Source organism: Mus caroli, chromosome 12, assembly GCF_900094665.2.
Source record: "Mus caroli chromosome 12, CAROLI_EIJ_v1.1, whole genome shotgun sequence".
Taxonomy (NCBI): domain Eukaryota; kingdom Metazoa; phylum Chordata; class Mammalia; order Rodentia; family Muridae; genus Mus; species Mus caroli.
This window is the reverse complement of record NC_034581.1, coordinates 105112825-105121534: the sequence shown is the minus strand read 5'-3', so window position 1 is coordinate 105121534 and position 8710 is coordinate 105112825. Positions and strand designations below refer to the sequence as shown.

At 48.2% G+C, this 8710-nt stretch overlaps 1 protein-coding gene across 4 annotated transcripts in view; it reads left to right on the top strand.

The window, feature by feature from the left end:
* The window catches only part of LOC110307214, a 15036-nt gene that overhangs the window by 2125 nt on the left and 4201 nt on the right, over positions 1-8710 (top strand). For 2 of the 4 annotated variants that reach the window (XM_021179489.2, XM_021179488.2), the window contains exon 2: positions 8128-8185. The exons of the other annotated variants lie outside the window; for them this stretch is intronic. The gene's annotated coding sequence lies outside the window, so the exon portion shown is untranslated. The remainder of the gene's footprint in view (positions 1-8127; positions 8186-8710) is intronic. 4 annotated transcript variants of the gene reach the window in all.

Genomic DNA, 8710 nt, shown 5'->3' with positions numbered 1-8710 from the left:
CACTGAGCCATCTCACCAGCCCCCTTCTTTTCTTTTTTAAAGATTTATTTATTTATTTATTATATGTAAGTACACTGTAGCTGTCTTCAGATGCACCAGAAGAGGGCGTCAGATCTCATTACAGATGGTTGTGAGCCACCATGTGGTTGCTGGGATTTGAACTCAGGACCTTTGGAAGAGCAGTCACTACTCTTAACCACTGAGCCATCTCTCCAGCCCTTTCTCTTCTTTTCTTTCTTTTTTTTGTTTTTTGTTTTTTCGAGACAGGGTTTCTCTGTCTCAAACAGGCTGTCCTGGAACTCACTTTGTAGACCAGGCTGGCCTCGAACTCAGAAATCTGCCTGCCTCTGCCTCCCCAATGCTGGGATTAAAGGTGTGCGCCACCACTCCCAGCCTTTCTTTTCTTTTTTAAAGCATTTTTTTTTCCTGCTAGGTGGTGACGGCACACACCTTTAATCCCAGCACTGGGGAGGCACTGCAGATCTCTCAGTTTGAAGCCAGCCTAGTCTATAGTGTGTAGTTGTTTAAAACAATCCACGCTATAGTCGGCTATGTGCTGGCAGGTCTCCCCACTTCCATGGGGAGTCCCAAAACCGTGGTCTGCCCTGGTTCCCAAGGCCTGCTGCCTCCTGTGACTTCCCATGTGCCTCCAGAGGCTGATAATTTGCCATCCAGATTTATAATAGTAAATTCTCGACCCCCAAAATGCCCACACAAAGAACTCATAACTCAATTGATATAGATACAAGCTGCATACTTAGATTGGACAAATGTGCCCTACATTACTCAACTGTCTATCAAAGCAATCCCCAGTTACTTATGGCCCCTAGGACCACGTGGCACGTGGTTCTGGCTTGTCACCCTCTTCATTAGGTACCACCTTGTCTCTCCTGTTTCTGCCTCCCACCCTTGTCTCTCTCTTTCTCTGTCTCTCTGTGTGTCCCTTCTCTAAAACTTTCAGCTCCACCTTCTTTTTCCACTGCCCAATCACAGGTCTAGCCTTATCTGACTAGTAAGATTTCAGCTGACCTCACCTGCGTACATGCACCTCTCCTCTTTGAGGGGGCAGGAAAAACAGACAATCCACAATACTGGTCTACAGAGTGAGTACCAGGGCAGCCAGGGCTACACAGAGAAACCCTGTCTCAAAAAGACAAATATAGGGCTGGAGAGATGGCTCAGTGGTTAAAAGCACTGGCTGCTTGCTCTTCTAGAGGTCCAGAGTTCAATTCCCAGCCACCACATGATGGCTCACAACCATCTGTAATGGGATCTGATACCCTCTTCTGGTGTGTCTGAAGACAGCTACATTGTACTCATATAAATATGAGTCCCTCCTTGGTGTGAGGGAGCACTCTAGGTTGTAGGAGATGCTGTGTGCGAATGGTGCACATTTGAGAGAGAACACAGGTGACTTGGGGCATACTGGGTTTGAGTTCTCTGTGGAGCCCATGGCAGTCATAACCAGCAAACATGATATTGTACACTGACTGTTCATCAGAGCTGTGACTGGCTTTGAGGACAGGGCTGTGGACAATGCAGTCACAATTCAAGGAAATTCAGGAGGAGGATGCTGCGTGTGTCTGACTGATGGATGTGAGCGCTCTGCCTGTGTGTGTCTGTGGGGGTGTTTAGGAGGGATTGAAACCTGAGACCAAGGGCTTCGAGGAGCCCTTGGCCAGCGGCTCAGTTGGGCTGAGGATGTAGCTGGGGTACCTCCTGCCATGTTGGGGGCCTGAGTTTGATCCCCAGCACCTCATAAATTGGGTCTGGTGGCACATGCCATAATCCAGAACTTGGAAGATGGAGGTATCTTTGGCTACATAGGATTTGAGGCCAGTCTAGGCTATAGGAGATCATGTTTAAAACATTAAAAAATAAATACAAAAACATACCTGCTAGGAATTCGCAGCCATGTATGGGGCCTCCAGTTTAATCACAAACAAAACAGTTTAAAATTGGAAAAAGAAAAAAAAATAAGCCTAGGACAGCTGGAGTAAATGGGGGGAGGGGGAGTCAGGGAGAGGTCAGAACCCGAGTGTGGGGGTGCTGCGTGGTCTGAGGCTGAGGAGAGTCCTCTGAGGGACAGCACAGCCCGAGCGAGGTGGCTGAGAGGATGGCTCAGGCTGGGTAGGGTGTGGAGGAGCAGCTGACTGCTGGCTGTCTGGAAGTGGGTGTCAACGTTTCCTGATCAGCTAGGATTGGGGTCAGGTGACATGTGCTGTAGCCTGAGCAAACAGAGCTCAGAGCTGTGTGCCCCCCCCCCCCCAGAGTAAGATTAGCACAGCAGGAAGATCTCAGTTGGATCCACACTGGAGACAGCACTGGGAAGGTGGGCAGTGGGTCTGGCTGTACCATTGGAGACGAGATCAGGGTAATATGGCAATCTAGGTAGAGGTAGATGTTTAGTGAGCAGCACACAGGGTGCCCAGGGTTGGAGATCAATAAATAGAATTTTCCTGGAGGTGAAGACTTAGTAACTTCAGGGGTATGTTGACTTCTAGAATGTTCTTTAAGTAGTTTTCAAACATGAAGCAAAAGCAAATATTTTATTATCCTCCCAGCTCTAAGGATTGTAAAGGCAGTGATTCAACCTGTCCCACCAGCCCACCCCCACCTCAGAGTGTCCCTAGATAAGGCCTCTGAGACTCTGCAAGCCTTACTAGTTCTGGGGCTGCAGGGCCACCCTGGAGCTGCAATGAGGCCTGAAGTAGCTGCATGCAGGGACAAAGGGACCTAGGGGTGGGACAGGGTGTGGCGGGGTAAAAGCAGAGTAGAGAGGTTTAGGAGATGGCTTACTAGTGACCGTGCAGGGGTGCTGGTGAGATGCCTTGTGGGTAAAAGTGTCATTACCCTGTGCAGGCAGGCCTGAGGTCAATCCTCAGTACTGTGGTAGGAAGAACTGACTAACAGACGTTGCCCTCTGACCCCAACATGTCTACCACAGCTCAGGTGCACCATGCTAAGCACACACCAGCACACACAATTTTGTTTGATGTGCATTGGTATGAGGGTGCCAGACCCCCTGGATCTGGAGTTACAGACAGTTGTGAGCTGCCATGTGGGTGCTAGGAATTGAACCTGTTCTCTGGAAGAGCAGCCAGTACTCTTATCCGCTGAGCCATCTCTCCAGCCTGCACTGCAATGTAGAATTTTTTAAAAGAAAAAGGTGTGTGAGTATGTGTGTGTGTGTGTGTGTGTGTGTGTATGGCATGGTGGTTTTGCCAATAACAGACTTGACTTCAAATATCCAGTTTAAAAGCTAAGGGTGGGGACAGGGTTGAGAGAGAGGTGGGCTCAGGTCTCGTTCTTGGTCTGTTTCTGCCTTCTGAGGTTAGTAGTGTGGGAAGCAGCTTGAGCCTTGGAGCTGGGAGATCCTTAGGGCTGTGCCTTCACATGGAGGGGACTGCTGTGCTGGTCTCATATAAAGAAAAAAGTTGGGCTGGAGAGATGGCTCAGCGGTTAAGAGCAGTCTGTTCTTCCAGAGGGCCTGAGTTCAATACCCAGTGCCCACATGACAGCTCGCTTCTGTCTGTAACTCCAGTTCCAGAGGATCTGGTGCCCACACACAGACACACATGCAGGCAAGACACCAACACGCATGAAAATAAATAAATCTTCAGCTAGGAATCTTTTATCTGTCCTGGAGTCTGTGGTCAGTCTGTCTATAGCGAAGGGCTTCACTCTGTACACCGTGAACAGAAAACACTGCTGTGTGTGACAGCAGTGGGATGCTCTTCTCTTGGTCAGACTTCTAACCAGAGCTTACAAAGGTAGATGTGACTTTCCTGACCCCAGCTGACCCCAAACAGCACTCAAAACGGGAGTCAGATGCTGTTATCCATCCCTGTGTGTTACATCTAACGGTGATGGAATATTTGGTTTGTAGATTTATTCTTTTGTGGGGGCAGGGTCTCTCACTATGTAGCCCTGGCTGGCCTGGAATTTATGATGTAGACTCGGCTAGCCTTGAACTCAGATATCCACCTGCCTCTGCCTCCTGAGTGCTAGGATTGAGCTTGTACACCACCATGCTCTGCAGATTAATGGGGGGTTTTTAATTAATTTATTTAATGTATGTGAATACACGGTTGCTGTCCTCAGACACACACCAGAAGAGGGCATCGGATTCCATTACAGATGGTTGTGAGCCACCATGTGGTTGCTGGGAATTGAACTCAGGACCTTTGGAAGAACAGTCGCATTTAACCACTGAGCCATCTCTCCAGCCCCAGATAGGTGTTTTTTTGTTTGTTTGTTTGTTTGAGGTTGGTTTCCATCTGCCGTCTGATTTTAGAAAAAGATTACAATGCGCATGTTATTCTGGGCCAGGGCGTAGTTTAAGATGAAAGCTTTTTAGTTGGGTAGCGTAAAAGCTGATTACAAGGTACATTTGAGGTGAGCAGGGTCTCTTACGTTGTTTTCAAAGGCAGGTTAAACTAGACAGGCTGGTTAACTAGTAGGGGAATTGAGTGCAATTGAGTGCATCATTCTATTACTTTAAATTTTTTTTTCAAGACAGTTTTTCTGCATAGCCCTGGCTATCCTGGAACTCACTCTGCAGACTGGGCTAGCCTTGACGTCACAGAGTTCTGATGCCTGCCTCTGGCTCCTGAGTGCTGGAATTAAATGCATATACCAGTCTCTGCCTAAGATTCTTTTTATTCTTATCTTTTTTTTCTTTCTTTCTTTCTTTCTTTCTTTCTTTCTTTCTTTCTTTCTTTCTTTTTTTCGAGACAGGGTTTCTCTGTGTAGCTCAGGCTGTCCTGGAACTCTGTAGACCAGGCTAGCCTCGAACTCAGAAATCCTCCTGCCTCTGCCTCCCAAGTGCTGGGTGCCACCACACCCAGCTGTATTTATTCTTATTTTATGTGTATGAGTATGTTGTCTAAATATCTGCACACTTACTCTCTGAGGCCAGAAGAAGGGGTCAGATTCCCCCTGGAATTGGAATTACAGACCATTGTGTGTAACGATATACACACTAGAAAGCAAACCCTGTTCCCCTGAAAAAGCAGCCAAGGCTCCTAACCACTGAGCCACTGTTCCAGCTCCTCAAGAGCATAGTGCTACCTTGTTTTCGAGGTCCAGGAAAAGTTCAGTTTCTGAATGCAAGATGTAGGTTTAGAAAAGGCCTTCAGCAGACATGGTTGCATATGCCCTTCACCCCAGGACTTGCGAGGCAGAGGCAGGTGGATCTCTGTGAGTTTCAGGCCAGCTCGGTCATCTTTAGCCCTCACTCTGTGCCACTGAATAAGTCCACTTTTCTCAGCTTCAGTTTCCCTAGCTGTAAGCTAAGTGTCCTTCTCTCAGTGAATTGTGTCCTGCAGGGATAGAGCCCATGCTACAGATTTGTCACCCACCTGTCCCCTTAATGGTGGGACAGGGGCAGGATGTTTGAACCAGAGCCAGACAGTTCACATGCACGGAATGCCGAGAGGCTACTATGCACAGGCTCCAAGACCTCCATCCTAAGGAGACACCTTAGGGAGTAGAGCGCCTCCTCTCTTGAGCGTTCCCTACGTCCATTCAAGGTCCCTTTGCTTAGCAGAGTCCCAGCAGTGAGAAGACAGCAGAGGGCAGGAGCTGGAGGCCTTGATGCCTGGCAGGGCCTTTGTCTACCTGTAACAGTACCTGTAGTTTTAAAACCTGGGAAACCCAAGGCATAATAAGGTTGGTTATGTTGCTTGCTTGCTTTTGAGACAGTCTCTCTGTGAAGTCCTGGAACTCACCTTATAGATTAGGCATACCTCAAACTCACAGGAGCTGCCTCTGCCTCCCAAGTGCTGGGGCATGAGCCACCAGGCCCAACTTGGTTTTTATTTTGAGTGTTTGCCTGAACTGTGCACTGTGTGCATGTAGTACATTCAGAGTCCAGAAGAGGGCGCTAGGTTCCTTGAAACTGAAGTTGCATCTATGAGCTACCACGAGAATACTTGGAATGGTAAATGGTAAATGGGACCTCTGGTGGTCCAGCCAGTGTGCTTAACTGTTGAGCCATTTCTCATTTGTATACTTTGTAGTTAAGGGCATTTTGTGCATGTGTGTGGAGTACAAAGGACCAGGCATGTATCTGTTGTACAGAAATACATGTAGGCACCATATCCTTATACATAAAACAAAAGAGCCGGGCAGTGGTGACACTCACCTTTAATCCCAGCACTCAGAAGGCAGATCTCTGGATTTGAGGGCAGTCCAGTCTACAGAGAGAGTTCCAGGACAACCAGGGCCACACAGAGAAATCTGCCTCGAAAATCAAATGATGATAGTATGATTGTAAACACTTTAGTTAGTGTCAATCAGATAACGTGGGGCCAGGACGGGGCTGAGAAGCCCTTTGGCTGTGTTAGGCTCACTCTCTGAACTTACCCAAACCAGTCTATAAGGACCACTGGGACGCTCAGGGCTCATGGTTAGTGGATCCTTGCTCTCTGTAGATGGCCCTCACCTTTCAAATGTGGCTGTGACGCTGACTTCCAGAGGACAGCATAGGGGTAGACTTCATAATGGAGGCCCTGGAAGACACTACCGCAGCCAGGGCCCAGCCACTGTAAGCTGTAGTACCCAAGTTGTGTTGATGACGTGACACGCAGACACTGGGCCTCTGGAGTCCTCCTCTCCAACCATGACTCCAGTTTCTCACAAAGAAAGCCTCAGGCCATTCCAGATGAAAGCTTTGGGGGGACCCACCCCACAGTGTATTCCCAAGCCAGTGAGATTTTCTAAGAAGCTGCTCTAGCCTCAAAGCTAAAGACAGCAGGACTGTTAGATGTCACTTGGGGCTGGGGCAGAAAAGGTCATTTGATGAAAAGGGGTCTGGGTAATGTACACGTGGTTATTTCCTCCTTTAAAATAGTTTTTAGGTGCATGGGAATTTTGCCTGCATGTATATATGTACCCCATGTGCTCGCATGAGGTGCCAGAGAGGGATCAGATCTTATAGGACTAGAGTCACAGATGGTTGTGTCTCACTATGTGGTTGCTGGGAATTGAACCCTGGTCCTCTGAAGAGCAGTGCTCTTAACCACTGAGCCATCTCTCCAGCCCTCCTTTCTTGTCTGTTTTTTTATTTTATTTTTATTTTTTAAAGATTTATTTATTTATTATATGTAAGTACATTGTAGCTGTCTTCAGACACACCAGAAGAGGGCGTTAGATCTTGTTACAGATGGTTGTGAACCACCATGTGGTTGCTGGGATTTGAACTCAGGACCTCCAGAGAACAGTCAGTGCTCTTACCTGCTGAGACATCTCACCAGCTCCTTTTGTCTGTTTTTTTGTTTTTGTTTGTTTTTGCTTTTTTTTCAAGACAGGGTTTCTCTGTGTCCCTGGCTGTCCTGGAACTCACTTTGTAGACCAGGCTGGCCTCGAACTCAGAAATCCGCCTGCCTTGCCTCCCGAGTGCTGGGATTAAAGGCGTGCGCCACCACACCCGGCAAGGTTGTCTGTTTTTTAAAGTGTTATTTTAAAGTGTTTGTATGTATGCATGTTTATGTGTGTAGATGCTTAAGACTGAGGTGTCTGATCTCCTGGAGCTGAAGGGTGGCAGTGCGCCACTGAATGTGTGTGCTGGGAACTGAACTCAAGTTTTCTGTTAGAACAGTACGTGGGCCTCACCTCTGAGCCACCTCGCTAGCCTCTTCTTCCATTTTCGTTTTTTTCTGAGACAGGGTCTCACAAGCCCAGGTTGGCCCAACTCACTATGTAAATGATAAAGACCTTGAATTCCTGGTGCTAGGATTCCAGGCAGCCATGCTGGGCTCCTTTTCTGTTAGGCCTTTCTAACCTTTAAGATGCTCACAAGTCAGCCGGGCAGTGGTGGCACACGCCTTTGATCCCAGCACTTGAAATGCAGAGGCAGGTGGATTTCTGAGTTCAAGGCCAGCCTGATCTACAGAGTGAGTTCCAGGACAGCCAGGGCTACACAGAGAGACCCTGTCTTGAAAAACCCAAACCAACCAAACAAAAAAAGGATGCTCACAAGTTGCTGAGGGCGTGGCAGGGTTAGGCTCTTTTGCTTGCTTTCCAGGTTTCAGAATGGGGTTCCCACGAGCCCAGTTTGGGAAGGCAGGATTTATTGCTGAAAAGCGTCCAGTGTGACGTGTGTAACGAGGCACTTCCCAACAGGGAGTAGCAGCTGCTCTGAGGGTTCTGGAGGAGCTGAGTGACATGAGACTTCACAGAGGTTTGTAGCAATAGTTCTCTTGGTACTTAAAAGAATATTTTACGTGTGAGTGGGTCTCCTGACTTCATGTCTGTGCGACAGAAGAGGGGGTCAGAGCCTCTGCAGCTGGAGTTACATCCAGGTGGTTGTGAGCCACTAGGCAGGTGCTGGGAGCCAAACCTGGGTCCTCTGAGAACAGTAAGTGCTCTTAGGCACTGAGCCAGCCCTCCAGGCCCATCTCTAGCAGTTTCATATTTTATTTTTATGTTTACACACAGTACACTGTAGCTGTCATCAGACACACCAGAAGAGGGCATTTGACCCATTACAGATGGTGGTGAGCCACCATGTGGTTGTTGGGAATTGAACTCAGGACCTCTGGAAAAGCAGCTGCTGCTCTTAACTGCTGAGCCATCTCTCTGGCCCTTATTTTTAATCTTTTAAAAGAGAGGTTCTCAGCCGGGCGTGGTGGCGCACGCCTTTAATCCCAGCACTCGGGAGGCAGAGGCAGGCGGATTTCTGAGTTCGAGGCCAGCCTGGTCTACA